At 41.0% G+C, this 6264-nt stretch overlaps 3 non-coding genes across 3 annotated transcripts; 2 read left to right on the top strand and 1 right to left on the bottom strand.

Annotated features, from left to right (window-relative positions):
- Positions 1-661: 661 nt before the first annotated feature.
- TRNAI-AAU (transfer RNA isoleucine (anticodon AAU)) lies at positions 662-735 on the bottom strand. The gene has a single exon. It is a non-coding gene; the product is annotated as a tRNA-Ile (tRNA).
- Positions 736-1556: 821 nt separating this feature from the next.
- On the top strand, positions 1557-1630 carry TRNAT-AGU (transfer RNA threonine (anticodon AGU)). The gene has a single exon. It is a non-coding gene; the product is annotated as a tRNA-Thr (tRNA).
- A 3728-nt stretch (positions 1631-5358) lies between these two features.
- Positions 5359-5431, top strand: TRNAV-AAC (transfer RNA valine (anticodon AAC)). The gene has a single exon. It is a non-coding gene; the product is annotated as a tRNA-Val (tRNA).
- Positions 5432-6264: the final 833 nt, after the last annotated feature.

Here is a 6264-nt window from a genome sequence, read left to right as displayed (position 1 = left end):
ATATTCTCCAACACCATAATTCAAAGGCGTCAGTTCTTCTTTGGTCTTCCTAATTGTCCAGCTTTCGTAAGCATATGATACAATTGAAAATACCATGGCATGGGTCAGGCGCACCTTAGCCTTCAAGGTGACATCTTCGCTTTTCAACACTTTATTAAGATTTTAATACCTACAAATATTTATCTATACACATGGGTTCCATCCAAACATGATAAACTCCTGAGGGAGGAGATATGCTTGTATTCGTTTTAGAACAACAATAAAAACAACAAAACAAACAACAAAACCACTAATAATTTTTAAGTGTCTGTTGAGAGAGGAAGCCTGGCGGAAAGTTCTTGTTGGGCACATATGACACTAGTGTGTCAGACCCTGAGAAAGTTAGAAGAGGCACTGACTTCGATCACCCCCGACTCTCATTCCATCCAATATTCCTCGATAAAATTTCCACTTTAACGTTCGTATGTTGTTTTAAAAGCTAAAGTAACGAAAACTTGGTTAGTGGGTGAGTTGAAACGGCTTGATGTGAGGTATCTCTGCGGATTGAAGGAATCAAATGGGACAAATGCGCAGATACTCCCACAAGGAGTTGGTGATTTGAGACCTACTAGTTTTTTTTTTTTTTTTTAGCTGAGCGTGGAGGCAAAAACAAGAGCTGCACTGGCCCGTACGGGGATCGAACCCGCGACCTTGGCGTTATTAGCACCACGCTCTAACCAGCTGAGCTAACCAGCCAGGGTGCTAATATAACTTTTCCCCTCCGAATTGTAAACTATGACAGAATGGTATTGCTTCGTTGAAGTTTATTTTCAGAAAAGAAAATTCTCTCTTCCTTCTACCCTTCCCCATCACAGGGAAAAGAAAAAGAAGGGAGAAACGTTCCACAGTCGACCTGAATGAACCCTACCACTTCCGGAAAACAGCCTCAGTTAAACCTCACAACAAATTTCATTGCTTGAACAAATATTTTGAGGAGACACGCTTATTCCCATATAGAGGACGTGGAAACTGACAGATAGCGTCAATACAACTCTATGAAACGTTCAGGAAATGTAACCACTGTTATCCAGGTGCTCTGCTGGGCGGCCTATTTCAAGTTTTCCGTGACCAAAAAATCTTTTACAACACAGGGTAACTGCTGATTCCTGCGATGTTACAGAAAGTGAAAGACGGATTTGGATGGAATCCAGGGTATTCACCTGGTATCACTCACCTACACTAAATGAACAAACATGAAGAGAGATTACGCTGAGGCCGGTGGTTATTAGGCGTAGAGGACAAAACCAAGTCCAGTCTCTACCTGGCCTCCAGAGTTTTTAGCCCAGCGAGTCTAGGGGCGTCCTTGAGGTTGGACCAATTTCCCAAGGAAAGAGTCTCACCTCAATCTAGACCCTGTATTCGTAATCCCAAAAGAACTTTCTTCTCTGGGTTTGACTGAGATGCAGATGTTTATTCTTTTTTTCAATTACATGACAAATAAGTCACTAGATGTTAAAGGTGACAGAAGTGTGAAATCACGTATAAATAATAACTTTACTCGCCCTGGCCTCAGGGCTGGCTCCGTGGCTTAGTTGGTTAAAGCGCCTGTCTAGTAAACAGGAGATCCTGGGTTCGATTCCCAGCGGGGCCTATGTTTTGTACACACAACTTGAATTTACATCTGATGGAACTTACAAGCCTTCAGCTTTGCTTCCGAAAGCAAGGGTACTTTGTAGAGAACAGAAATGGAAGGTCTAACAATACAGTAAAAAAAAAGCCAGAGCCAGTGCATGGCGGACACCTGTCAGAGAAAGGAAACTCGAATTTGTTCCACTAAAAAGAGCTATAGAAAAGTAATAAAACTGCACCCTGTCAAAGGTGGAAAATTTGCCAGACCCGGAAAAACAAGGCAGTCCCATCGAGCCCTGGATCTCACAAATTTCACAGTATTATGGAAAGTATTCCCGGTACATACACCAGGAGTAAGAACTCAGAATATTTGTCCTAAAATCATGAGATTAGCGGTGGGTAGGTAAGTAGCTTAGCATAGGCGAGGTTTGTCCCTTTCTCATACCCTTTGAGATCTAGTGATGAGAAATTAAAAAACTTCACAAGCAATTTTTTTTCATACCCTTTGAGATCTAGTGATGAGAAATTAAAAAACTTCACAAGCAAACACTTTCAGATACCCTTTGGAATGCGTGATCACTGCAAGAGATTTAATTGCTTTTGGAATCTCAGCATCCTCAACATACCTGAAATAGGGTTGGCACTCAATAATTGTTTAGAAAGGACCATTGAATGACTAATAGCTTTTTCTAATTAAAAACAATGTGTGGAAGTGTGTATCAGTTAATTCTGAGGAGCAATGAAGAGTGCATTGAAGACATTATTGATCCATGGTTAGTGGTGGCAAGTTTAAATTCTCTACCCCTGAATCTCTTTAACTACTTTCCATACCTTATAGCAAACCTCAAGTTTCTCTTTGCAGCTTGTCCCTAGACTAATTATAAAGGAAGGTAAGGAAAGCTAATAAAGGGCTAAAAAATCTAATTTAAACTCTAAATCAAGTACTATACTAGATGTTCCTCTTTTTTTTTTTTTTTTTTTTTTGCATGATTCTGGACCCTAGGACATCACTGAGAATTTTGAAAAGATCACAGTGTCATCTTAAAAGAATGGTTAGTGACACAACATAAAATGTCTAAGAAGAGACTGAAGACAAGTGAAGGAAGTATTTTGAGACCTGAAGTCTTGTTTTCTTGACAGATTTTTACATAAAAGGTCATAAAAACGTATCAAGCCCTGAAGACTAAGATTTTTCCATTTTATCTGCTCTGTGTCTTTTGGCATTCCAAGATATAGATCTGTATTATTTGTCAGATTCTACAAACGCACACTACCCCATCCTTAGTCATGTGCACAGCATTCCACAAGCAATGGTTTACCTCTCAAGCAGCGTCTTGCTTCTCAGTGTAATGCTCCAACAGACCGGGTACTCTGTTGGTGAGCATGTGACAGTACAAATATGTCAGAAGACTGATATTTAACTCCTTTAAAATGGAGTTAAATCTAACACAGTGATATCACATAGCTCTAGAAGAGTTAAGTATTTAAAGGTATTAAATGATGAAAGTTCATTACTCTATAAAACAATTTTTAACAAAGCCTGCACATGCACTGTTGTGCCTTTGCTAAAGGGTCTTATCTTACTTACTGTGTCCCTAAACGGTCTTCCCTCTAATTGAAATACTATTTCTTTCCCAACTTAAGTTATTCTTCTTTCAAACAGAGCCTTCTCCCTCAAAAAAAAAAAAAAAAAATTCCAAGGTCCCATTAAATCCCATCTGGCCTGAGATCCTTGGGTGGACACCTCCTATTTTGTGCTCTTGACATAGGCCCGGTTTTGTCTTAGACCAGCTGTGTAGCTCATTCTCCTTTATGCCCAGGTATTCATTCCCAATAGGCACTGGATAAACTTTGGTGAGTTTATGTGAATGAAAAGGTCCTAAAAAGGTAAAAGATAAGGTAGAGTGAGGATGGAAGATAGTGGGGAAAGGAACATGGTCTTAGGAAGTGTTTCCACCAGGTGTCCAACCAACGAACTTTAAGTGTATGAGACAAACATGATAACCAATTCACTACAGATAACTACTTCCAAACACTGTTACTCTGAGAACTCTGCTGAGGTCAGAATTCAACTGTACTTGTTACCTATTATCATACTTTCTTCTCTGTTTTGGGACTACTTATTGCTGAGTCTATGTCTACAATTCCATATAAGCAGCACACGGAAATTAGGAGTGTTCAGCACCCACAGACTGGTAAGTATTAAGTACTCTGAACTTTGCACTAAACCATGATAACACACAGAAAAATCTCAGGCATCTTGGCACTGACCATGACTGACATTTTTCTGCTGACTCAATTATGGACCTCTGGAGCTGATCCTTCCTGTATCTCTCAGAACTTTATCTACCGTTAGGACCTTAACTTTGTGGCTGGAGCTGATCATCCTGAAACATTCGCCAGATCTCTCTAGAGCTTCAAATTCATGTTTTCATCTCCACCTGCATTTCACATAAGTACCTCTAGCCCAGTACATGAAAAACTGAGCTTATCATTTATCTAGAGATCTGGGGTTAAACTTGACTTACATCACTCCCTCACCCCAGCATCAAATCACTACAAAGTCCCGCTAATTTTGCCTTCAACGTACCTAACATGTCCTTCCTCTATGACCACTATGGGTCCTCAATATCTCTTTTTCACCTGTAACCCACAAGAGACTCCACTGTTCTTCCTGCCTCTAGGATTGGCTGTTTAAATCCATCCTCAACATAGCAGACAGAGAGTCTCTGGCTTAGAATAAAAAATATCATTTCCTTTTTAAAACTTTCTAATCTTAAATCTTCCTTCTAAAAGGTTGGCAGATTTTGTTTTTTCTCTTCCAACACTTAAAATATTTTTTCTATTGTTTTCCTGTTTGACTATTCCTGTTGAGAAGTCCATTATCATTCGTATCATTATTTCCCTTAATGTAATAGGTTTTCTCTCCAGATGCTTTTAAGACTTTTTTTTTTTTAATCTTTTGTTTTCAACCATTTCAATACGATTTGGCTAATTATAGTTTTCTTTATGTTTATCCTGGCTGGCATTTGCTGAGCTTATTTTATCTGTGAGTTGATGACACATAATTTTTTCACTGAGCTGTGCATTTAAGATTTGTGCATTTTAATGTACATAAATTACACTCTGATTAAAAAACAAAATGAAAACTTTCATCGTATGATATCTACATTCCAAGAATTAAAGGTTAGTCCCAAATCTCTCCAATTTCTGTCATCACATTCAGATTAAAATATAACTTCCTTTCTTTGGGAGGCACATTTCTTCCTACCTGATCTGGCCTGTTTAAAAAAAAAAAAAAATACTCCCACGTAATTTCTTTCTACTCCCTGATTCAAATCCTTGGAATTCCCCCCTCCCCCAGCACTGTAGCCACTCCATTCTGTTCCCAATGACCAAAATCCCTGCTCCCATAATCTCTCTACAACTATTATACTTCTTTTCATCTATTAAGTCTCCGATCCAGTGTCATTTTCTCAAGGAAGCCCTCCTTGATGAGCACTGGGATAGTTTTCAATTTTGGGCTGTTATGAATATTATAGTAGAAATATTTGGTGAAAACATTTCTGCTGGTAAATACAAGCCACTGGGATGTAATATCGTTGACTTCAATGAGTGGAACATGTGCGGGAAAGAAAAGCACTACAATCAGATAATTTTCTACAAAGAAAATAACGAAGTCAGTTTCCCAGCTGACTGCATCAAGAGTATTTACTTCTGTCTGAAGAAGGAGCAAACTGACAGCCAAGAGTTTCCGTAGTGTAGTGGTTATCACGTTCGCCTAACACGCGAAAGGTCCCCGGTTCGAAACCGGGCGGAAACAAAGCCCAGTTTTTTAATTTCGAGATTCTTCACCGCGACAGGGAAGGCATATCTGTTTATATTTTGATTCGTGCAAACATATGCAATAAAAAGGTTTGCGTCCCGCTACCTCTCGCAGCCCCAGCAAGTTGGCGGCCCCTCCTCCTCCCCTTCCGCTCAGCCTTAAGGGTTCTGAGAGGCGCGAAAGGTGTCAACCTCAGATGGCGCCTGCAGCCCTGGCCCCCGCCTGTGTCGCGCGTGTGGGACCGGCTTCCTTGGAATCTCGAGAATGGGATGTGCAGCTTTTCTACGAAGTGACTTTCTCATGAACTTCTAGGAAAGAAAGACTCCGCTTCGAAACTGACCAGCGACCACCACCGCATGTCAGCTAAAGAACGACACCCGTCTGCGACAATATTATCATTATTACCATACAAATATTTCCAGAAATCATCAGGCGTGGAGGGGGATTAAGAGTTATGGGGAAAAGAGGTAAGTGGAGGGTTGAGTAAGAAGCGATTCCTGCCCTGGGGAACTGCCCGGGTGTCTGTGCTGCTCATAGAAGACTCTTACCTTGATTTCCATGATTGCTCTTTCCCGCTCGTTCACTACCGCCCCCGGAAAGACTCCCCGGGACTTGGCTCTCAGTGGGGCTTGATCTTAGACTCTTCAACCCGAGTGCGTGGCCCCCGCAGTGGGTAATGTTGGGCGGTGACTTCAGGCCCAGGACGAACTCGGGGCGCTCACTCGCTGCTGGGCACTTCAGTGGGATCAACGCGAAGTTCTCCTAGGACACAGCGACTAGCACCCAGCTGTGCTCTAAATAAGCGCCCAGCAGGCGGAGAATGGTTCCAA

The sequence above is a fragment of the Elephas maximus genome, chromosome 1 (assembly GCF_024166365.1).
Source record: "Elephas maximus indicus isolate mEleMax1 chromosome 1, mEleMax1 primary haplotype, whole genome shotgun sequence".
Taxonomy (NCBI): Eukaryota; Metazoa; Chordata; class Mammalia; order Proboscidea; family Elephantidae; genus Elephas; species Elephas maximus.
This window is presented reverse-complemented; position numbering and strand designations above follow the sequence as displayed.